Source organism: Gouania willdenowi, chromosome 19 (assembly GCF_900634775.1).
Source record: "Gouania willdenowi chromosome 19, fGouWil2.1, whole genome shotgun sequence".
Classification (NCBI taxonomy): Eukaryota; Metazoa; Chordata; class Actinopteri; order Blenniiformes; family Gobiesocidae; genus Gouania; species Gouania willdenowi.
Genome location: NC_041062.1, coordinates 22,135,332 through 22,161,210, shown reverse-complemented (window position 1 = coordinate 22,161,210; position 25,879 = coordinate 22,135,332). Strand labels below are relative to the sequence as shown.

The window sequence follows — 25,879 nt, the reverse complement described above, 5'->3', positions numbered from 1 at the left end:
TTCTGAAAATTGAATCGCAGTACTTTTTTTTAACCAGCAGAGGGTGCTATCCACAAGTGTAGGCGGCGGGAGGAGTCTGCTAATACTTTCTTTCTGGCTGCCTTCTACTCTTAAATATGTTAATAAATGATTCATTACCCCTTTAGCACCGAAAGAATATCTGTAATATTACTTGAATATCTGTAAAAGTCACGTTTTTCTATTAGCTCTATCTGCTAGCATAGCTTCTCTTCTTCACTGCAAGATATCTGCATGCCAACCGACCACTGTCTTACCAGCCCCCTCTGCTGGTCCAAACAAATATGACGTAAATCAGTGCAATCACGGTTTTTTTTTTTTTTTTAAAGTCCAATTGTTAAGGCACAAAATACATTTTCAGTTGCACTTTTAAAAGAAAAAGAACTATTATGCAGTTTTGCATTGTTTATTATAGAACCAGAATTTAAATTAATAGGCTTCATTTTCATTTGTATTATTCCTTTATTTATTTCATTCAAGATTTATTTTTAGTTAAATTGCATTGTTTTGAATAGTTTATCAAGGAATTCTTTTGACAATGAAAGATAAAAGGAAAATAATACAGTATTTTCTAGTTTTTTTCCCAAAAAAAAATTTGTCTACAGTCCCATTTTGTAAAATAAATTGTGAGAGAATCGTATCGTGAATCCAGTATCGTGAATCAAATCGTATCGGGAGATGAGTGAATCGTTACATCCCTACTTAAAACTGATGTCCTCACCTCCATGCCAGCGGCTCTCCCTGCACTGTGGCCTCCTAATGCTAGTTTTAATTAACCAGAAGTTAGAAATGAAAACTAACAAGAATTTTGAAAAAAATACATGACAAAATACAAAAAAATTATTTGACAATATTTCATTTCAACCAACTATCCATCATTTAGCTGGGGACATGTCTCATGTTGTAGGTGTTTGTCACAGATTTTGATGCCTTGAAGACAGAGGTAGGGGGCTCCCACTTAAAACACTGTGGCCCAAGGCAGTGCTACCTTTACCTCAGCTCTCCTTGTCTGCAACAGAAAGGAGGTCATTAAAAAGCTAATCATGCAAAAACATTAAAACATCAAGTGATTTTTGATTGAATGAATGTCTTAGCAGCAGACTCGAGGTCCATAGAAATACACTATTACATACAAAAATAATCATAAGAATAGTACAAATTAACATTATATTAGACAATGCATTTGTTTCATTTACGATGTATTTATGCTGATATAACCTACAAGTGCAATTCAGCTCCTATCAGTGTTCATAACACTGGTAATAGCTGAATCAGAATTTTAATTAACATAATGTCTAGCACAGACACACACACGTAGAGGTGGGCGATATGGGGAAAAATAATCATATCACAATTTTTTCTTTGTAAAATCACGATCACGATACGATTTTTTTCATTCAAATCATTTAGACTATTTTAAAGTTATTTACCAATAAAACAAACCAATTCACCTACTTTAAAATTGTATGTAAGTAATTCATCAAACTGGTTCCAAGTACAATTAACATCAAACAAAAGGGCTGACATGTTCTTATAGTCACACACAATTTTTACTGTGTTTAACTAAAGTAGTGTAGCATTAGCATTAGCAACACTTGCTACATAACAAGGCAGCATATCAGTCTTGTGATTTCCATTTGTTATTGAGGTAACACACTCGTATTCATAAAATCCTACTTTAAACAGTGTGTGAACCCTTCATTTCACACAGTTTGGACAATCATATCCTTTACAAGATAAAACGTTACTGCTTTGGTTACACACACACACACACACACACACAGCAATATAAACAGTGAAAAGTTACATACCAGATGGAGTGTGTCCTCTAGATCTTTCTCTCTGAAAGCATTTCGACAAGTCGGTGCGTGTGTATTATTGCGTGATGCCTACTGTGGTTGGTTAGATTTAGGCACCAGGAGACATGGATTGGCCTGGGAATGGTTATCTCGGTCAGTCAATCAGAATTACTCGAGCCGTGAGGACCAAAGTTCATTATCACAAAAATAAATAAATAGAGTATTGAATGGGGAAATATCAGTGTGAGAAATGTCAAGTGTGGCGTGTGGTGTGAGAATGCGTCAAATTGAATGACTGTCACACTCAAAGGGTGAGGCTTGGCAGCTCTGGTAAACAAGCTTGTTTACTCTGTTGATATTTCCAACCTAACAGCGTTTGTAATGTTATTCCAGAGAGTGTTAGTGTTTTAATAGTGTTTATATTATTAATATTATACATATTAGGACTAGAGGAGTTGTCCAAAGTTTTCAAAGCGACAGACCTCCTCTGCTTCCACACTTCTCTTCCATTTTATCTTGCTTCTCTCGACGAGGACAGTCGCACTCTCTGTTTCTCCCTCCCTTCCATTCTTATCTCTCTCCCAGCTGCTGCTTTGTCTGGTCTTGTGAGCCTAACAAGAGCCTCTCTCTGTAACTCATCCAAAACCGGAATAATGGAACTAATTAGTTGGTCTCTCAGTGATATCGATCAGATTTTTTCGACGAAAAGAACCGGGGGTGGTGAACCCGCATGTCCAAGCGGGACGTTTGCGGCTGGATATGCACTTGACCCTTGGAACAAGTGGCAAGGTGTGTGTCTGTCCATCCTTTCCGTGGAAGACGTGGAGGACATCTACATGATTGGAATAATGGTAGTAAGCATGCTGCTGATCGGAGATGGTGGCTTCCTAATCTATCGAAAAGTCCGTACTATGCTGGCGACTGTTTTGGAAAAGCTGCCAGTGATTTCTGAAGGATTTAGCAGAGCTCTGAACACTCAGACTCATGTGTTGATCGATATCAAAAGCAAGCTGCTTTTGGATCGTCTAGCGTTATGGATAACAACTGGGAGAAGTTGGAGACCCGGCTTGGAAGTGGAAACTAGGCCACTCATTGGATTACAGCAGAGCGACCCAGGACAGAAGGCTATTGGAAATTGACATAGCCTGTATCAAAAACACATTGCTTATCTCCCTTTCGGCTCACCAGCCAGCCAAGGCTAAAGCCAAGGTTGTCTCAACTCTTATCACCAGGAAGTTTCTGCAGACGGCGGCTCTTTGTAATGTAATGAATTTGCTCACCACCAGAGGACAGTCTTACAAAGGCAAAGGCATGGAGGCTTCTAACTGCTGATCTATTTATATTCTAGTTTCCAATGTTGTGATGCTGTTTTTGTCTTTTTATCCACGTACCCCCTGTGACAATTTCCATACCCCACTTTGGGAACATAGGCATTAGAGGGAAATGTGCTAAATGGATTGAGGGTGCATTGGGAAGCACAGCAGCCGCGCACTCCTAATTCCCTGGGGTTTGTACCATTTATTAGCACATGGAATGAAGTTTGCACACGTTTTAATACCCCTAAATCTTTAGTGAATCCGCCCCCAAGTGTATGTGCTTTAAATGTGGGTGCACTCATTAAAAACATCAAAACCTGTTACACTCACAATGAAAGTTTATATTACACAATACACAGCATGTACAATGTATTTATATAACTCTGCTAACAACCTATAATAGACAGGTTTAAGCGTAAAATTTAAGTATAGTAATATTATATGGATAGAAATGGTGTAAAGCAGGGGTTACAAATCACTATTTAATGTCTTCGTTATTCATGCTATCTTTAGTCTTCCATGAACATGGCTAAAAGGGTAAGCAATTGATCTGCAACAAGACGCTATCGCCTGCATTTTGTGAACTAAGGATCTAACTTTCAACTCTGCTACTCAGGGTTCGAAAAGGCCAAAAAATAGACTTTTTTTAATTTAAAACGAAACAAGTTTTTCCAACCCCATCCTCTTTGATCACAGTATAATAAGAGAAGAAACTATTGTAATCCTCTCACCTGTGGTTGACGATATAAGTCATGATGGATACAAGCAGACAGAGCAGCATGACTGCAGTGCAAGCGTACACCACTGGATGCAGGTAGTCCCCAGGGTAAGGAGGGAAGGACAACACTCTTTTCAGATCCTGGAAATATACAGTACACACAAATACATAATCATCAGTGACATGCAGTCAGTGCCTACCCAAGGGCGATTGATATTTTGATTATTTGTTTTAATTATAATATAATTATAAATTATTTATTTTTCCATTTCCAATAGCCTACAGTACCTATAAGTTTGAAAGTGTCCGCATTTTGTGCATTTCATAGCCCAAATTACTAAACAGCGCTATTTCCTGGAACAGCTGCACAATCTCACTCCGCTGTAAGACAGAGGGAGGCCACGCCCCCTCCCAAAGGCACGTTGCTCCTCTGCCTCTGTTCCCATTGCGTGGTTTTACATGTTTGCGCATGTGCAGTCAGGTCCCCAAGATGACAACCATTTTTGGCCAACACCTGAGCTACCAGACATTCAGCAAAGGTAAGGTCAGAACATTGTTGGTATTTTCTACAGTGAATGGAACAAAAGAAAGGATTGACTTTGTGGATGCTCCTCACTGAGGCTGTTCTGAGTTGTTGTTGTTGTTGTTGTTGTCATTTTCTCTGTGTTTCCAACACAAACAACAGATGTGCTACTGTGTCATGCGATACATCTTGTTGGGAGAGTATGGCGGCTATATTAAATAATTGTTTATGTTTCTTTAATGGTGTTTTACGATGTTGATTTTGTTAGATGGCTAAATGCTTCTTCATGTGGATCTTGTTGGGTTTTTTTCTTTCTTATCATGAATTTTATATTTTGATAAGCACATTGAGATGACTGTTGGAAATTGCTTTATACAAATAAAGTTGATTTGAATTGAATTAATACTTGCCAGCAGAAACATATAAAATTGTCGTTAGTGGTCTCGATTTGCAACGTGCCTACCCAACCCTAGTGGTCACGGCACGTCACTGCAAATAGACTAACATCACAACTATTCACACTGCACAAGGGGACTAGGCAAGGATTACCACTCTCTCCCTCTATTCACCATCTTCATAAAACCTTTAGCCGCAGCCGTCCAACAAAGCACAAATATCCATGGAATAAAAACATCAAACCACCATCACAAAATCAGTTTATATGCCAACGACATACTTCTGTTTTTACAGAAACCACACTTTTCACTACAAGAAACAATAAAAACAATAGGAACGTTTAAAAAAATCTCAAACTACTCCATAAACTGGCACAAATCTGCTATCCTCCCACTCCACAAAGACAGCTGGGATGTGGCAACCCACTGGTTATATCACATATTTAGGTATTCATGTTTCCTCCATAATTTTATCAAATAAAGTCTGACCAGAAAGACAATTTTTGGTTAAATTTGCTGATACAAAATGCCACACAAGGACATTTATTAACAAACAGCTGATCAATATGTGCACTCAGAAATCATCTAACTGAGCTTTACATGTTGTTCTGAGAAGTAAAAGCAGCGACTCCTAAAACTAGTATTTTATATACATAATAAATGGACTTGATAAATGGACTTGATTTTATACAGCGCTTTATCACCACACTGAAGCAGTCTCAAAGCGCTTTTACATATCATATGTATAATACATATAATAAGCTATAATATATACATATATTGATATATGAAGTATTATAGTTTTCTATATCGTGTGTATATGAAGCACATTTGTTTATTTAATATACTTAGAGTTCATATATACAAGTCAACACGTTGCATATTTACTGTTAATTTCACATTGCTTGTCTTTAATTTAGACAATAACATTTTATTTTAATTATATATTTTCTTTTAATTTCTCATGATCACTCATGTGGTTCTCTGGTATTCACTAATGACTCATGAAACACATATGTTGCAGACTTTACATTCTTTAACACTTTTTAAAGAAGTTTATATTTGTGGCGCTTGTGATTGGCTGATTTTTCATGGTGACTTTACATGGTTCCTTCCGCTGTGGGAGATGCTAAAATCTCAGTTATTAATCTAACAGAACATGTAACTGTGTCCCATCCTGCTGCTCTTTAGGAAGGTAAACTATCTGTCACATTTCACAACGTATTTACACAAGTTCTTTGTTTTTTTCGCTGGAACGTCTTCATTCATCCATCTCATTTTTTGCTGAGTTGTTTCTGGATTTGTTGCCGCTGACGGCACTACAGGTATGTTTACTCCCCCTTTCTTTTACTTTTTCTCATGGCCCAACCCAGCGGCCCACCAGCGGCATGGCCTACCGGGGAAATATCCGGTGTCCCCGTATGCCAGTTCGCCCATGCCAAACACACTTCACTAGGCAGAAAATGTATAAAATCAGAAACCTGTAATAACTGCACCATAAACACACCACACACCTCTATTCACGCCTTCTGGCACTGCACACCGGTTCAACTGTTCCGGAATGAGGTCACCATATCACTCTACTCTCTAATGGGCTGCCACATCCTCATGTCCATCAAAGAAAAATACAAACATCACACACTGGAGAAACTTGCTCAAAGAACACATCTCACTGGAACACTCACCTACCACCACTCAAAACTCAGGAGTACAACCCCTCTCTGTTTGGTCTCCCCTCCTCAACTTTCTACAAACATGAAATAACAGCTCTGTAGTTTTCTGAGACCCAATTTTCTTTTCCCTGACCCCTCAAACCAGAAACCAGAAATTTACATGATAATGAATTAACTAAATTATTATTTTGTCTATTTATTTTTTACCTTCATGGTTACCACATCATTTTTACTATACTGTCTTTATAGTCATTATAATCCTGAGCGTGGCCCTTTTGCATTTGTGTCATTTCTGTAAATGCATTCACCTGACACTTCTCAGCCACCGGGTTGCCGCAACGGAAGTGTTTCGGACGAATCGGTATTACAGACGGACACGTTTCTGGCGGATGTTTTTAACCCGCCAGAACAGAGAAGAACAAGAAGAAGACATCGAAACACGTATGAAAGTAAGTGAAAGTTGATTAGGATACTCTTATATTTTTATATTAGGCTATCATATCATAATACCGGTCCGTTGGAAACACTTCCGTTGCGGAAACACTTCCGTTGCGGAAACACTTCCGTTGCGGTCATTTTGCATTCGTGTTGTGACCTTATTGCATTTGTGTTCATTTCTGTAAATGCATTCACCTGACACTTCCCAGCCACCGTACGGATGAGCTCCCAACTGTTGTGGCGGTTTTAGATGAAATGAGACGCAGTCAAGTTTTAGGGTTGCAGGTCAGATGCGGACACAGGGTTTATTTGGTAAATGGGTTTTGGAAGCAGACCGGTCTGGAATTCAGAGGTTTCAGCATTTGTGTCAATGAATCCGCCGTTGTTCTGTGCTCTCAGGCTTATGTATGTTGATGATAATGGTAGTCATAACAATGACAGAGTCAGTGTACAATGATATCTGGTCTGCTTAAGGCAGTCTAACCAGAACTGACCAGGAGAGATTCTGTCATCACATATCAACATTGTTCACCAAACTATACTCTCCTGCCAAATTTCATGAAATTGCACTAATGGGATGGGCCTCAAAAAGAAGAAGTAGTACATTAAAAATAGGACCTTCAAACCACCTTCGGTGCTCAGGCCCAAATAATTGTAAAACCAAAACAACTATGTTGTAGTATTTGCTACTCAAAAGATTATTATTGATTTAACCATTAACAATGTGACTTTTGTGCATTGATTTGGAGGATTTGAAGTCCCGTAGAAAAATGCAAAGCCTGCGCCAAAGCGGAAAAGTTTCTTAAGAAGTGTTTTTACTTCATTCTATTTGTGATTTCTTGTACTTCTTTACCAAACAAGACAGCACTTCACATCAGTTTTGTCATTGTTTGTTTATTGATTTTGGCCGTTATTTGGGTGTTTCCGTAAAATCTACAATGTCAATTACAAATGTCACTTTGGCAGTGTTTTTGGCATCCCACTGGCATGAATAGTAAATGAGAACAACTTTTGGATGACATTTATTTATTCATTTGTTTATTTGAGTGGGACAGTGTCTAAGTTGTAAATACACCGGATTTAGCTAAAAGCTAATTTCCATCCCTAGTCCAATGGTGCAGGGGGTAAAAGCAGACACAGAATATAAAAGGCTAAACATACACAGCTCCATGACAATACACTGTGACAGTGCTATGAAAAATACAAACACAGCAGACACAATTAGAAAATATGTGATACAATACAATAATTGTATTTAAATACTAGATTAAAATGCCTAAGCCTGTTTACTATAACAAGATACACTCACACACACACACACTTGTAAAATTTAGATGTGTTAATGCAGGAAGACACAAGCAGGTCAGTGGCTCTCCAGGACTGGACGAATTACTTGGGCAAGCAGTGGAACTTTATTTCCCATCTTTTGTGCAGCTTTGATTGAAATATCAAAGCAACTGCTTTAAGTGCAGTCATTATGGGATGTAAATGGTGTAACTAGCAGAAGGTTTAACAATAATTCTCTTTTATCACATATCGTATAACATTTTCTTTTGTGCATAATTCAAGATGACAATTATTCCCAAACTAACTAGGCTCTATCTTTGTGACCGTGTCAACTCTGTCTTACTGAGTGTTTAAGGCAGTGTATTTTAACGACATTGTCATTTCTTGCTTTTCTCATCTCTCTCTCTGACAGCATGCTCTCTCATTACGCTCCAGTGAACACGTCTATTAGACACAGCATGAATGATTAAATCCATTATCCTGTCCATATAAAGCATGCACACACAACACTCTTCTTGTCCCAGTGATCATGCACTATCACTTAGTAAAATTTTTTAAATACACACATTTGATTAGTGTTCTTGATGCAAAACATGATCATAGAGTTGCAAGATTAATTTCTCCTTTTTTCCAAAGAGATGCAGTTGGTCAAAAACAGAACACAAATAGCCATTTTTTTTTCAGTGATTTCACTTCATTGGAACCAGGTCACTCAGGAAAGAGACTGGTCATCATAATAAAGACCTGAGTCTATGATCTAGGAACCAGATAGACACAGTGATGCTGCTAGGTACGAGTCCTGCGTCCCTGACACATAAAAATCTAAAAGGATGCAGTCCCAGGGACGCACCTCATTTTTCCCATGAAAAACGACACATTGTGAACAACAACTTATGTTTAAAATCACAGTAACTAGCAAAAGAAACCTAGCCGACAGCGGACCCCTTTACGCATTAACTTAGTGCACACATGATCCCCTTGTGTACATGCTAATTCAGCCGCTACAACAACAACTAGCAAGTTAACGGGGATTTCATTTCAAAATGTTTCCTGGGACCGCTTATTAAGTGCACCACCCTCTCCCTGAAAGCTCGGTCAATTTTTCATGTAGCGCAGCAATGCTCCGTGAAAACGTGATCAGCTTTAATCATCTTCCCCTGCTCAGTGTTTGAACTGTTGTGTCCGGCTAACCAAGAATAGCCCGTGTTGTTAGTTCTTTTTATTCCAGCCTTTTGTCCGTGTCTATAGGTAGATATTCACAGTCAGCTAGCAACCTCAAGTTAAACGCTTCAGTAAGAACTTTCGGTTTACAAAATGGAAGTCCATTGGAGAAACGTTATTAGAATGTTACATTCTAAAAACATATCATCAGAGCTACAGAAGATAGGATCATTTAAATTAGGTTAATTTAAACTAAGTCGGTCAAAACTTAATCATTAAACCTGTTCAGATTCAGTACACCATTTATCCCTGAGAGGAAATTGGGTGACATTAATGCTGCTCTCATACATCTTTATATGACATAAATAATTAAAAAGGAGTCAGAATAATCCATGTCACTACAATTTATATCTACCTTTTAATTGTATCTTACTTTATTTTTGACATACATTTTTGTTTAATTGAGTTTTTTATGTATTAGTATTTATTTTGTTTCCTAACAGGAGTTAAAAACTAAAATGTAATTTAAAAAAATAAAGTGGAAAACACAGAATTTGGGGAAAAATAAAATGGAATTTGGGAAAAAATAAAACGGATTTTATAGGGCCCTAAGTCAAAGATATAAACTTCTTTGTAGTAAGCAGTGATGTTGCTAGGTACGATACATTGTGAACATCAACTTGTGTTTAAAATCACAGTAACTAGCAAAAGAAACATAGCCGTCAGCAGACCCCTTAACGCATTAACTCAGCGCAGACATGATCCCCTTGATTACATGCTAGTTTAGCCGCTACAACAACAATCAGCCAGTTAACTAGCTGCTTACAATACACCACAAACATATCTGCATCATTTTATTTTTCCAAACAGATTTTGCACTGTGTTAGTTAAGTTACATTATTGTGCTATAAGTTTCATAGTGATTGACTCAGTTAATTTGATTTAGTTGATGTTCAGACAAGAAGATTTTGGTGACAATTTATTTTTTGACTCTGTCATGGTGATGAGAATGTTTTGTTTGTGTTAAAATCAGCACTTTTATTGATCATTTATTTTTGTATAACAGACACCTATTTGTTTTCATTTGAATTGTATTTGTTTTATTTCAGATACATTTTGAACATGCATGAATATATCTGCTAATTATATCATACCACCATTAAGAGAGTTTAACACTACAATTTAAAAAATAGAAGAATATAAGAAATAGAAAGAAATACATTTTTTTTTATTGGGGACCCATTGAATTTCCCAGAGACCCACTCAAATCACCACCTGTGGGTCCTGGGGACTCACTACATTGAAAACTTATCAACATCACTGTAGACAACATAGATATATGGAGAGGATCAATCACTTTGGTGTAGACTGAATCAGGAAATGATTGCAAAATCTGAATACATTTTTCATGAAACCAGATGTGCGTTAAAGCTGCAGGATGTTTTTTTTTTTTTTGATTTTTTTTGCTTCATTTGATCAGAAATCCTTACTAGCCTTTAAGCGTATTGTACTTCAAAATGTTCTGAGAGGACATTGGATATCTGCTCTTTCTTTTGGCTCTGTATCTCAGCTTTAAAAATCCAGGAGCGTGACATGACTTTTCAGCTAATTAGAGAACTTTTTATAAGCTCCATGAGCTGTTTTGGAGTGTTACTATTGGCTGCCGATGTCAATGCACCTTCACAACCTCTGTAGTAAAGTGCAATGGCACACATCCCAGCAGGAGAAATCCCCATTGCGGTGTAAGACAATGGTTACACAGCAAAGCAAGCTGAAAAAGAAACTCACGTGGTGAAGTGACAGTCTAACGTCCCAAACATATTTGGACAGACAGAACTCGGCGGACGCAAGTGTGCACGGACCTTAATGACTGCGGAGGGTCCGCCCCATGTACTGTTTTCAGAAGGAGAGTGATAACAGACAGGTTAAATCGCATGTAAAAAAAAACGCAACAGCTTCAGTGAGTGTGAGTGCTGACTGCTAATGATTTACTCTCCTACTGCTGCGATAAACACACACACCTGCAGTAGCGTTTGTCAGATTCACAATCACAATAGCCATTTAAATAGCCATGTGTTTGACTGCAATGTGCTATTTTTTGGCTGAAAACAGAAACAACAGTGTGTGGATAGCCAAAGACAATCGCTATGTAATCAGCAGTTGGAATACCAAACCCAGACCCATGGTACATCATGCATTTTAATAAAATTCTGAACTCACCTTAGCAGTTACCAACACTCAGTTCTTTACTTGAAGAGACATTACATCCTTCACCCATCCACAGAGATTTCAACGTTTTTAAATCAGCAAGCACTCTTTTTGTTTACTGAGGAGTTCACAATGTCTGTATAACAAGCATCAGCTAAATCACTGGGTTCCGTGGACCAGTCTGACGGTTGGGCCTCATATGGGAAAATATTCCCTCCGATTAGCTGTAGTTTCTGATATCTTTCCTTGTCAACATTATCAAAAGTGTCAATGTACCGCACAGCGCCTTGACCCCAGACAGGGTGACCGGAGGTGTGGCCATGGGATTGGTGATGTCAAGTGAATAATATCTATTGACTGTGAGGGTGGTGTGAGGAACAATAGATGTTAGAAATTCTACAATATAACCCTAATCTTGCAAAAAAACAATTACACAGCTTTTTTGAGGGCTGTATTTTTTTTTTTGTTTTGCTCATTTTAATACCGTGGGCCACTAACACACACAGAAGTTGATAACAAGAAACGAGGAGCACCAGTAGATTCATAACACCGCCTTTGATTCCTTTAATCACATATGTGCATGCTTTTTGAAACCTCCATTTTTTGTATGTATTTATTTATATATTCATAATGTTTCAATTTGCAAGTTCATCAGTAAGTCCACCCCCATCTGTGGGTCCCCTCTGTGTGGTGATCTTAAAACATAAAGCTCTCATCCTAGTTTCCCCGTGAATATTGAAATATCACACAAACAGAACAAGATTTTATTTTAAAACAGCAAAATGCTGCTTGTCTGATTTATGATGTTTCTGCATTTCTATTTTGGTTTTAAATTAGTAAAACAAAATATGTTGTATGTGCCTCACTGTTGCAAGGAGCCGAGGCAACAATTTATCAAGTGAACGTGATGCTGTCGTCAACTACAGCTGACCCCTTATGAGGACAGGACAATCTTTGTCATCATCGTGTATCGATAGTATGGCCTAGTGGTTAAGGACGCTGGCCTTGTAATCAGAGGGTTCCCAGTTGAAGCCTCACCTGGGCTATGACTGTGGGATGTTGAGCAAGTCCCTTAACCCCAAACAGCTCCCCAAACGCCGCAAAATAGCTGCCAACTCTTCCCCAAGGAATGGTTAGTGAATTTCTCCATTGTGAGATAATAAAGTGTACAAAATAAGTTATACTGTATAAGTCATATAAAGAAGTTATCTAACGTATATGACATATGTTACAGTTAAAAAAAATACATATATAAAAAAGTGTTTTATGAAGTTGGCCTCCGATTGGAGGGTTTGTCACTTGGTGCCAGCGACAACTGGTGATTTCTAGCAGTATCACACAAGTTACAAGTTTCAAAAACTTCCAGATCTTCGCTAAGTGTGTTTCAAAAGTTACGTGTAGAGACAGCCAAAGAGTTTCCCGGTTTTATTTACACACACATTACAGACAAACAAAATGGATTATGCATAGACAACTTCTTTTACAAATTAGACCACCTTGGTCTAATGTTATGCGGCCCCCAAAGTGAGTGTACAAAATGACAGAAAAATACACAAAACAAGAGCAAGATAACACAAAAAATTACAAACAGCAGGAAAATACAGTATAAGTCGAGAAAAACAGAAAATACTCAAAACTACGACAAAAATGAGCAAAAAGCAACAGTAATACACACAATTACCCAGAAAAATATACATTACAGAAAATGACAGCAAAAGTACACAAAAAGATAGAAATACACAAAAAAGGCAGCATAAATACACAATATGACTGCAAATAAACATATATTTTACAGGAAATATACACAAAAAAAACTAACATACTAACTAACATACAAAACAAACATACACAGAATGACAGAAAGACACAAAATTACAATAAAAACTCTTTGTTCTTTCCTGTATTAATGCTCAGATCACTCATTATTCTAAATGCCGACATGAATGTTGATCATGTGACACTCCGAGCAAACGAACCCATTTTTGTAGCCTCATTATGATAAAAGAAACAGGAAGTGATTCCCTGTGAAAACTATATTTTTATGCATTTTGTAGGTGCTTTATACTTTGACATCCTTCAACTAATATTAGCCGATGAGAACATAAACAGGGCGTACTAACCTGGTATTAGATATAAATCTTTGTGACGGCACGGCAGGTGTTTTATGAGGTTAGATGTGTTCCCTCCTTTGACTCCTATAGCTTGATAGACGCACCTCTTTACTGTCTCTACCTTGTTTTAAGCCAAAATAGTTCCAAATGTGACTTTTGAAGTTTGTTTTTTTGAGCAAAATTAGTGATGCCACTGACAATCGACACTGCGGCAAACTCGCCACTCTGTTCCAGTGCTTCAGCCATGGTGAGTGTGTTGTCTCTTGTTTGTGACGTGTGCGCGTCTGGGTGAGACAGAACTTAGCTTATGTGTTTGTTTTGAACCGTAATTCTATCGAAGTGGCGCTGTCTTCATTCAGCACATATTCATGTCTGTGGTCCAGCCGACAGAAACACACGAATAGCCAATCAGCTAACAGACGGGTGGAACCAGTGGGCAGAAACAGCCTATCATATCCCCGGATGTCACCAGTAACAGGCAAGCACTAATCATTCAGCAGCTGTGTTGTTTGGTTGCCATATTGGTTTGTTTTCAAGAAAGTAGCATGCAGTGAGCGTAGACTGTGCAGTAAGAAGCCAGGAGGACAGTAGAGGCAGCCGCTATGACGAGGACGACTGGATAGGTTATCTTGGTCAGTCAATCAGAGTTACTCGAACTACGGCAAACCGCGAGGACCAAAGTTTATTATCGTGAAAAAATAAATAGATGAAATATAAGCATGAGAAATGTCAAGTGTGGCGTGTGGCGTGAGAATGAGTTAAAATGCATGACTGTCACACTCAAAGCGTGATGCTGATTTTTGTACCTGTTGAAAACTTCCCTCGGACAGAGGCAACATGTTTGTCAAATTGACAAAAATTAGACAAAATTACTCCTTCAGACTAAAATTGTTTGGAACTAATTATATCCAATCAGGGCCAATTTAGTGAAAAGGGGCGGGACATGGTGTCCATGAGCCAATCAGAAGTGAACTATGTGTGGAACATTAGTAGTACGGGAGCTAAACCCCTAAATTTCAGTGAATATGGTTGTGTGGGATAAAGTTTTTTTCTCACTTTTTCCTGGTAGTCTAGGGCATGCTTATCACAAATCAGGGGGGTGACAGTTGATATCTGTTCAGCAATTCATGATATTAACCCCTTTCTATCGGATAAAGCCAAATTCTGAAATACTTCAGATTCCTCTGTTTTTTCAGTTAAGTATGCTGAACAAACTTGAAATATGCTTATATTGTGCAATAATTGATGTTGAAGAGATTTTCAAAATCATTTTACAAGTATAATATTGTGAATTAACCCTTCCCCCTCAAATTTTTGGCATGCGAGGTGGGCGTTGGTCATGAAAAAATTATGTTTTTCACTTTTGTTTTGCCCCTCATGTCTTTTTTTATTCTAGGGCATAGTTACTGAAAAACACTCCAGATGACACTGTACAGTCACTATAAAGGGTTTTCACCGACGTAACCCGGATGCGCGGCCATGTTGAAGATAAGGGGATGTTCATTCTACATGTTGGAGGCCCACAGAGGTATACTCTGCAATGAATGAATCTCAGAAAAGCTCCTCAAAATGCATTATAGATTAAAAGGCATACAGGGAAGGGCACGATATTTGGAAAAGATAAGGTTTATTGATGGTGCAGATCCACACGAGTCGGTTCCCTCGTCTTGGATCAATGACGACCAGGAGAGTCTTCTGTCTATTATGTATCCTGATATCATCAACTACCTGGATTTCACCAAGCCCATACACAGCGGAAGACCTTAAATCTTATAGAAGTTTGGAGGTCGGCTGTGGCTGCAGGGGTTCACGTTAGCAACGGATATACTGTATATCGGCAGATAACTCAGTCAGTTCTAATAATTTGACAGTAAGCCTGCAGCAGCATACTTACTCTAAAATAGTATACAACTGCCAGGCAATCCTGGATTCAGGCAAATCAAACAGTTATAGTACCGTACATAAGATGAGACTACTCTGGACCTTGAGCCTCGGATTGCTACGCCGACTACATCCAGCGACCTACAAAGTAGCGGAGCCTTGTACACATGTTTTTCACGATCTGACCGATTAGTACAGCCAAAAACACGGCAATAGTTCACCATTTCTTCTCAAAATTCGGGATTTGCTTGTTTGTGTGCTGTTTGTAAACATGCTGCTTATCTCCAAAACAGCAACTTCCAGGTTGATGACACTTAGTGCTTAGGAAAAACAGCAAACCATGACTATCCACTGTTTTGAGGGCACCTAATGTAAGTAAAAGGACTTACATTAATCGTGTATGTTCAAAGTTTGATCAAGTTTAAGGCCAGTTTTAATTGTGTTTTAATAGGATTAGGCAAGCACTCACAATTAGTATTTGCTAGCATATTTTCAAAACTAGTGCCAGGATCTGTAAATGATGAAAATGCCATTGTGATTGGAGAGCCAATGTTAAAAGACATTGACCATGGCCAGAGGAATTTTACAGTACCATCTCTAAGAAGCTAGAGAAGATTCTAGTAAATCTGTGAAGATTGGTGAACCCAGCGTTCCTGACCTGAATGCCATCTACTCAGGGTCATTACATTATTTATTCCAGTAATGTGAAGTAGGTGCCAATGTTCTAACCCGCCACCACTGAACCCAGAAGACTTTGGATGGAAAAAGGACACAAACAAATTCCTCTGCCCAATTGCTCTTCCAGAGAACTCTAAACCTGTTCCAGATTTCATATGCTTCAGTGTAGGATGCTTCAGGACCACAGTAACCTGGACTCGCCATTGCGATGCTGTTTAACTCTTAAAGCTGCAGTATATAAGTTTTGTTTTTGCTTCATTTGGTCAAAAATCCATTATCACTTTTGAGCATATTGTAATACAAAGTGTTCAGAATGGACAGTGCACTTTAACTCCTTCTTTTGGCCCTGTATAAGAGATTTAGAAATCCAGGAGCATGGCACGACCTTTCAGCTAATCAGAGATCTTTTTACAAACAGTGTTCCATGAGTTTTTTTGGGGTGTTACTATTGGCTGCCTGACTAAAACTGATGCATGTTCACGTCCTCTGTAGAAAAGTACAATGGAGGACATTCCAGCAGAAGAAATATCCATTGCAGCATTAGACACAACGGTTACACGGCCTAGCAAGAAGAAAAAGGAAGACCTATGTGGAGAGGCAACAGTCTTAAGGACCAAACATACTACATACAGAATGGAATCCAAAGAGGTCTGTGACCATGCGCAGTCTACCCCACGTACTGGTTTCAGAGGGAGAGTGTGAACACACCGAATAAATTGCATGTAAACCTAAAAGAAGTACACCCAAGGTGGAGAAAACAGACGCAATTAATTTGCAGACTGGATGCGGAGTGATGTGTCTCTGGCCAGTAGCTGGGATCACCGCTGCTTGTGTGAGCGGGGGAGGAGCAACAGCAGCAGCTGCTGCTGCATTGGAGCACAATAACAAGAGAGTGATATGAGCTTTCATGTCTCTAAAACATGAGAAAACACTCCAATGATAGAAGATAAAGTCCCTACATTTGTCACTAGTCTCTATGGAGAAAAAGTCACGAAGAGCTCCACAATTGGAGTGTTCACCAGGATTCTGGCAAGGGACGATAGGTTTCAATCAATCAATCTCAATCTTTTATTTGTATAGCACCAAATCATAACCAATGGTATCTCAAGACACTTTACAGTAGAGCAGTCTTAAGGACGGACTCTTCATTTTATGGATACACACATATGCATATATATGTATATACACATACATATGTATCCCACACTCAACATGAATTCATCATGGCGGCAAGGAAAACCTTCTGTTAAGCAGCAGGAACCTTGTGTGGATCCCATTCCTATGATGAACAGCCATCCACGTTATGCTGTATTGGGTGTGTGCAGAGGAAAGGGTGGAGACAGAGTTGTTGAGACTCTGTAACTCCACACTGAGGATCCCACGGACCTGCAAGACAAAAGCCAGAAGGAGTACAGGAGCAAACACACAAGGGAAGAAGCAGACATAGAGGGAGTGTTAGAGAGAGGAATGGGACCCTTTCCGGTCCCTCTCTAACCTAAATGACCTCTCTCTTAACGCCCTCTCCAACCTCTCTCCAACCGAGCATGCCAGACCCCCCCATCGGCAGTCTATGCCTATTGCATCTTAACTATGAGCTATGAGCTGGTTCCTAACTAAAAGCTTTACCAAAGAGGAATGTTTTGAGAGAAATGGGGCCTGATAACTCAAAGCTCTTCCTCCTATACTACTTCTAGAGACAAATGGAACAATGAGTAGGCCAGCATTTTGAGAGCGTAGTGTTCTGGGGGGATTGTATGGCACTACAAGCTCCTTGAGATAGACTGGTGCCTGTCCATTTAGGGCTTTATAAGTGAGAAGAAGAATCTTGAATTTTATTCTATATTTTATGGGAAGCCAATGCAGAGAGGCTAATACAGGAGTAATGTGATCTCTTCTCCTAGTTTTAGTCAGTACACGTGCTGCAGCATTTTGAACCAGCTGAAGTGTCTTAAGCGACTTGCTTGGGCAGCCTGCTAAAAGAGAATTACAATAATCCAGTCTAGAGGTAACACAAGCATGGACTAGTTTTTCGGCGTCGCTCTGAGACAGGATAGGTCTGATTTTAGCAATGTTACGGAGATGAAAGAAGGCAGTTCTTGAAGTTTGTTTTATGTGAGAGTTGAAGGATAAATCCTGATCAAATATAACCCCAAGGTTTCTAACAGTTGTGCTTCGTGCCAGAGTAATGCCATCTAGGGCAGTTAGGCTAGCATAGGTTTCTCTAAGGTGTCGTGGGCCCAGTACAATGACCTCAGTCTTGTCTGAGTTAAGAAGAAGAAAATTTTGGTCCATCCAGGCCCTAATGTCCTTTACACAGGCTTCAAGTTTAGATAGCTGATTTGTCTCACCTGGCTTCATTGATACACACAGTTGGGTATCATCAGCATAGCAGTGAAAGTTAACAGTTTCGAAACAGTGTGGGGAGGGGGGAGCGTAGTTGTTTCTATACAAGTCTCTCCATTCTACATATTGAAGCTTTCATGCCTCTGTTTACAATCTGCCAGTTTAGTGAGTATGCCATGTTCACCTGCTCACTTCCAAGGTCTTTGAATGAGACACTGTAATCCTCGTGAATACATAGAATAACGATTGCTAGATTTCTGGGCTTTGACAAATAGGTAGAAAATTCATATTACTTTTTTTTAACATTTTTTAACATTTTTAACATTTTGCACTATTCTTTACTTTTTACTTTGGGTATTCAATGTCTTACTGACAGAAATATGACATTATGTTTCACAAATATAATGTGTTTCATGCAAATTAATACCATGAAATCATAGAAAATTCCCATGTTCAGATGATTTGGGCATATTGGACATGTTCATGATAAGCATGCCCAAAACTACTTGAAAGAAGGGAGAAAAAAACTTTGTCCAACAAAACCAGGTTCACCCTTGTGCCTGCTGGACTATGCAGAAGAAAGAGACCTGGAAGTGGTGAAGAACAGATATTCATACATCCTCAGCGATGAGCACAGCGGTGCTCCACACTGCCACAGCAGCTATCCACGGTTGCAGACCCAGCAATACTTGTAAACAACAGAAAATGTGTCAAAACCAATTTTTTTAAAAACAGATAAGCACTTCTCAAGGGAGCCAGAGTGGAAAACTACCTACGCTGGTCAAGTTCATGAGATGGTGGCCTATCGAGCTGCAGGAAAGTTGACTCCACTTGATCATCAGGGCCCAATTAAGGCCCAGGTGTGTGGAGCAGTCTTCGCAGCTCGTCTGAAGAAATATTTTGACCAACATTGTTAAGTGAAAAGGTGGTTGCCCTTCATTGACACTCAAACAGTGAGAGAGCTACTGGTACAAAGCAGGGAGGAGAGACTCAAGGTAGGAAATAGAAAGGGTGGGGAAGAATAGATTGTTTTACAGTGAGGGTGAGATGTGAAGTTGTAGAATATATTGTGCTTATTATGTTGTGTAATCAAGCCGCCCCACCCACCCACACCCAAGCACCCAATTCTCGAGGGGATGGCCCAGAGAGCCTCCCGCTTGAGACCCCAGCCCACGCCCAGCAGACGGCCAGAGCCGCGCCGAACGGCACTCGCCGGTGGGCCCAGAGCCAGCAGGGACCAGACCCCAGGCCAGAAGGACCCGGAACGGAAGCAGCACCAAGAGCAGCGCCCCCAGGGACAGCGACCACGCCCATAGTCGCCGAGGGCCCAAGGGGATGCTGCAAGTTCCCCCGCCGGCCCCCAGGCACCCCGACCAGGCACCCCAGAGCGCGCCAGATCACCTTTCCTTGATGCTAAGTTAAGTATGTATTAAGTCGTGTGCAAAAGACTCACCAGTGGCTGACGGTTTCAAATGATCTATTCAGAGAGCTCCCGTGTTTTGGTCTGAACTATCTTCTTCTCTATCACTCGTGTGTTTACAGTCCGTGTCTGCTTGGCTGTGTGCACAGTGATTGGCTCTGGCCGCATACGTGACTCTTGCTCGGGTGAGGAGCTGTGCAGTGAAATAGATATAGATGGTGCGCTGGGAGGTAGCCATGACGCAAATTTCATATCCGCACACCTTCTTTACCATAACGCAGAACGATGCCTATTTTTATTGGAGGGAAAAACCCAAAGAACCAGTGAAAGAAAGCGTTGTACATCAGCAGAGATTTAGAGGTGGCTATTACAATAACATATCCGCCTTTATGAATGAGCTGAACAGTTTTTTTTTGAAAAATCAATTCTGATATTTATCTCATAAATAATATCAGAATTACTTATTTTAGTTTAAACTTGAATAAACATACAGTGTTTTGTCATTGCGCACCAGTTGGTGCTTTAAATTCAAGCAACCCATTTTTATTTTAAGTCGGCTGAACTCAGGGCGTGTGTTGGATTGTGCATTGAATAATACAAGAATAATTCCTCACACTGGTTTGATAACCTTTGATTGTTCAACGTAATCTTGGCTGTCGGTTAATAGTGGCAAAGCAAACCCTTCACTGCTTTTGATTTCTACATAAAGCTGCAGTAATAACCCCGTTGTTACGTTAATCAAATAAAAGTACTTGTTTGAAAAAGGTTTTTTTATTGGGTGAAAAATATTGTGCATTTAGGCCTTTGTTTTTCTTTAAAAGTTCATTGAGAGGCAGGTGAATTAATGCTGAAAGTATGAGACTATTAACTTATTCAGCGACTAGAACACCACTTTGCTGCATCACTTATTGGAAAAATCAAACTGTGAGAGACTTTAATTAGAAAAAAAAAAACTGAAAAAAAAAATAGCCACCTTTTAGTTTGAAAGGTTTAACAAAAAAAAACTGAAAAAAACTAAAACCGGTTATTCACATGGTATTAAATTCAATAGGATGATTCTACAAAGGATTGCACACATACACGCACCTACACTCACAGCCTTCACAACCATAAAATGCTTACGTTAACATGCAGCTAGTGTGTGTGTGTGTGTGTGTGTGTGTGCGTGTGCGTGTGCGTGCGTGCGTGCGTGCGTGCGTGTGTGTGTGTGTGTGTGTGTGTGTGTGTGTGTTAGAGAGAGCAAATGCAGAGGATCTGTTAGTGTGTGCATGCTGAATGTGAAATGTCAATGTTATGGAACAGAGGGGTATTCCATAAAGGAGGGTTAACAAACTCTGAGTCTATCCATAAACTCTGGGTCAACATACCCCGCGATGGGAAACTCTGGGTATCGGATTCTATTACAGCTGGTATGAAGTGGGTCAATCAACCCTGAGTATGTAAACCTTGGGTTACTTACGTGCACGCGCGCGATAAAAAGCCATCATCAATGGATCGAAGATGACTTGAGCTGCCATGACAACCACCCTCGGAAAATAGTGATTTATTCACCGTAATGGGTGAAAAATAAGCCGGTGTATGAGGAATATGAGCCTGTTCTAAAGGTCTTCAGTCTTCAGTGACTATGGTGGCTTAAATCACCCGTAATTAGTCACACTTTTTGGTCGCTTCATCACTTTATCTCTTCAGTGAAGTGACAGGTGGTGAATAATATGAATAAAATGTGTTTGAGGAGGCGTGGCAGCAGCATAGGATGGCTGCATAGAGAGCCCCCCTGTTACACTGGATATTAAGACAGTAAATACTGCTTGATATTGCATCATTTATATTGATTTTTAATGTAATATTGTCACCAGAGTCATCTCGACGTCCTAAAAAATGTCGTAAAAAAAAGCACTGAAGCGGGACGCGAACCCGCGACCCTTTGCTTTCACAGGCAGCATCACAATTCACTGCACCATCATACTTTGAAAGAGACATGATCTACAGATTTAACTGTATAACAATATAAAACAACAATCGGAGCCTTAAAAGTGGATTTATTTAAATTATCATCTCCTCCTTTATATTATCCACAGGTTTGTATTCAGTGAACTTTACTACAGACGTCAGTAGATGTTTTAATGCAGATCAACCTCTCAGTGTCTTTCACTTAATGATCTGTATTCACAATGTTAGAAAGAAAACTACCGTTTGCACACAAAAAAAAACTAAAAAAGCGACACAACATTAGTAATGATGTGAACACGTCTGTGGTGTGTGATGTTACTAATGTGTTTCAGAGAAAAGTGTTAAGGTTCAATAAAGTGTTAAGAAACGGTGTTCAGGTGGGCGGAGCCAGTTAGAAACCCAGGGTTTCTTTGATAAAACCTGCCAGCGACCAGGTTTAGTTCACGAACAATGTTGCCATGGTAACATACTCAGAGAAGAACATGCCTCGCATTTAGGAATGGGATACTCAGAGTTTCCCTCATTTGAGCCTGAACATACTCAGAGTTTGAACATAACCTGCTTTATGGAATACCCCTCAGGTGCTACGAGGCAGAGCTGTGATGTTTTTATTTCCAAGCTCTTATAGTGTGAGGCAGAGAAGAGAGGGCTCATGTGATAATGTGAGAGGTTCAGAGGTGTAGGTGTGTGTGTGTGTGTGTGTGTGTGTGTACGCAAATCTGCCACAGGGTCTGGTCTTGCAGGGTTTCACAAACATTGTTCTGATAAAGACAGAGCTCACCCGTCTCATACTTGAAAACATACCCCCAGCTACCGCGCCCACCATAAGTTTCAAGAGACTGTGTGTGTGTTTCCCAATATTGGCTAACAGCTAATAATTGAAAAGGTCATGAGAGAGGTCAGGACAAGAGTGGAAATATTTTTCTTGCATTTTTTAAGTCAGACACGGTCAGATTACTATGACAGCTGCTGGGAGAATATCACACACACACCAACAGGTGTAATTTGGTGGGACGAATTAAATCATTTTTTAAATTTTTTTCATTATGGGCGGGGACTATAAGGCGGGACTTCCAGTTAGGGGGCGGGACAATGGATGTGACGTACAACTGTCAAAAGTTTGAGAAGTAGGTACTATCTCTCTCTGGAGTGAAAGAATAATCCCTTAAATTTGTAAAGCGACTGAGTGTCCAAAAAGCGCTATAAAATTGATGCATTATTATTATTATTATTATTATTATTATTACTATTATTATTATTAATAATAATAATAATAATAATAATAATAATAATAAATAAAATGTTAACATGAAGCATTAAAGTTGTTACTGCAAATTAATGTTCATTAATTTTTCCATACATATCTCAATGTTTATTGTTTGTGTGGCATGCACATTTCTTTACTTTACTTTATACAAGCCAACCAAATACATTGTGCTCTTTTCTTTTTTCTTCCTCGAGGTGCTTTGTTGAAAGTTTTTTGGACCATCACCACTACCACAACACCAACATCACCAGCAGCAACAGCAGACCTCTCTACATGAAAGTAGGAACTTATTTAGTTTACCTTTTTAAAATACATTTTAAAGTTTAAAATATATCTATATAACTTAATTCATCATCATTCTGGGGCCGGGAAGCCGCATAGTCCTTCTTGCCTAGGGCCCCCAGGGGGTCTAGAAACGCCCGTGCACGTGAGCAAGTTGCTCCGTGGATGCGCTCCACTCACCATCTCAAATGTTTGGAACAATGTTGCATTCAGGGACGCTCTGTACTTTTCAAATTTGACCTAATATCTGCTGCCTTTGTTGTGAATCAGATTAAATTAGTATTTGGTTATGATTTAAGTGCTTATAGACACGAGATATGGGAATATTCTATATATTAAAATAAAACAATTTAGTTAAAATATGAACAATTATTTAATTTCAAATGAATAAATCATGTTTAAGTGTATATGTTCAATATTTACAATGTGAACTTAAATCATATTTAATTATTTGATTACAATGTATTTTGACAGGGTAAATGTATGTACATTTTGGTTAAAAGAGTATTTATGAAAATGCCTGTGATACAGTTTTCTGATACTTCATTAATTGTTTGTGTTTCAGGTTTTTTACCTTAAAACTAAAGGCATTGCTAACTGCTACAACAAAATAAAAGAAATGAGGGAAGAATCCTGGTGTCCGAGTAGATTTCTGCCAAACGTTTTCTGAGTGGGTCCCGAGTCCATCAAGTGCGGGACAGTTGGATTTTATTTTATTAGTTGACTGAACTAGACTAAAACTGATGAATGGTGATGACTAAAATCCGACTTGTCTTTGACAGAAAACCTTTGTTTACTTAGCTAATTGTACAGTTTGGAACATGTTGGAATTGGATTAATGTAGAATATAAATGATCACGATGATGCCGCGTTGGTCGTGCAGACTTACCATCAGCCCTGACGCAGGTCCACGGTACCAGTGAATCCGCTTCCTCTCAGCCCGGATTGTGTCCCTCTGGACCGCAGACGAACCTCTGCTCACTGGAGCGTCTCCATCACCTGCTGCTCATCAGCTCCGTGAGCTCCGTCCACGATTTCTGTCATTCCATTATTTTCCACTCAGAATAACACGAGTGTGGGCGGAGGGAGGATGACGTTCACAACATCAGAGATACATGATTTATAGTTGGAAACAACAAGCTGAAACTGGCGCTCTCTCTCTCTCTCTCTCTCGCTCTCTCTCTCACACACACACACACACACACACACACACACACACACACACACACACACACACACACACACACACACACACACACACACACACACACACACACACACAAACGTCAGAGAAGGAGGTACGGGGGAGGGACCGAAGGCCAAACCCAAGTCCCTGAACGCAGCAGCGCCTCCCATCACGCGTTTCGGGGCGGGGTCAGCCGTTGAGGACATCGTGACGTTTTTTCATGAACTGAAGATCGGAGAGCCGCAAGCAGCTGTAACCATGACAACCGTGATGTTGAGAGGAGCTGGAGGAGGAGGCTTAGTGTGACCTAGATGTAGCAGAGCCTTTGGGTGACCCGCACACATTTATAGAATCATTCACATCAGTGACTGAATATTTATTCACCTTTGTCTTCATGCCATTAAACCGCACTACTGATGAAAATGTTTGCATTTAACATGCTGATGGTGAAGGACAGAGAAGCTCAGCGTGATATGGTATGATGCTTTCAGAGCCACACCAGGGATCAGCTCTCAGTCTTTCCTTTGATTGAAAAGCTGATGACCAAGTCCAGAGGTTAGACGGACAAGCACATGTTCAATTAGAGCGTGTATGTGAATGCGTCATCCCAAATACACAACTTGAGAAAGACACTGGGACTGAAAAGATGCACACGACACTTTTCACAAAATAAACGTGTGAGGATTTACATAATACATTATGTTACAGAGTCTGTGGAGTTTCAATGAACAATTGTGTTTGTATTTAATATTTTCCTGTTGACCATCATTAAACCAAAAGTGCTTTTCCTATTCAGACTATTGTTTTGATGACTGTGTTTTTCCTGATAACCTAAATTAAGATAATTTTTCAGTTTCAACAAACACTTAAATATTTTTTTTAATTCAATTTCACTACCAGAAAAAACCCTTCTGGTCCACGAGGTTGAGCCACTGGCTGCGTCCAAATAGTCCCTCCATCTCCTTTCCTATCCACTTTTCTACAGCCCCGTGGATGACGTCACAGGGTTAAGGAAAGGTGTTAGGATAGGAGCTAGGGAAAGCATATTACGTTAGTTTTGACCAGTGGGCGTGCACTGTAGCTGTTCTCACGCAACGTTCTTGAACCTGGTAACACGCCTCCGCCAATTTAGCGTACTGCCCTCATGAGTTACGCAGCCCAGCAACGCCAAGAACATAAGTATCTTTCTCACTGGAAATTCTACCAACGTCGTCTTGATCAGATT

General features: G+C 39.6%; 1 long non-coding RNA gene across 2 annotated transcripts in view; it reads right to left on the bottom strand.

The window, feature by feature from the left end:
- Positions 1–24,635, bottom strand: part of LOC114481744 (uncharacterized) — a 47,462-nt gene extending 22,827 nt beyond the window's left edge. The window contains exons 1-3 of one of the 2 annotated variants that reach the window (XR_003676272.1): positions 24,358–24,635; positions 3,865–3,992; positions 1,843–1,952 (exon numbers count right to left, since the gene is read on the bottom strand). This is a non-coding gene — a long non-coding RNA (uncharacterized LOC114481744). Of the gene's footprint in view, positions 1–1,842; positions 1,953–3,864; positions 3,993–24,357 lie in introns of those variants that run through there. The other variant, XR_003676271.1, reaches the window with a different exon arrangement.
- Positions 24,636–25,879: the final 1,244 nt, after the last annotated feature.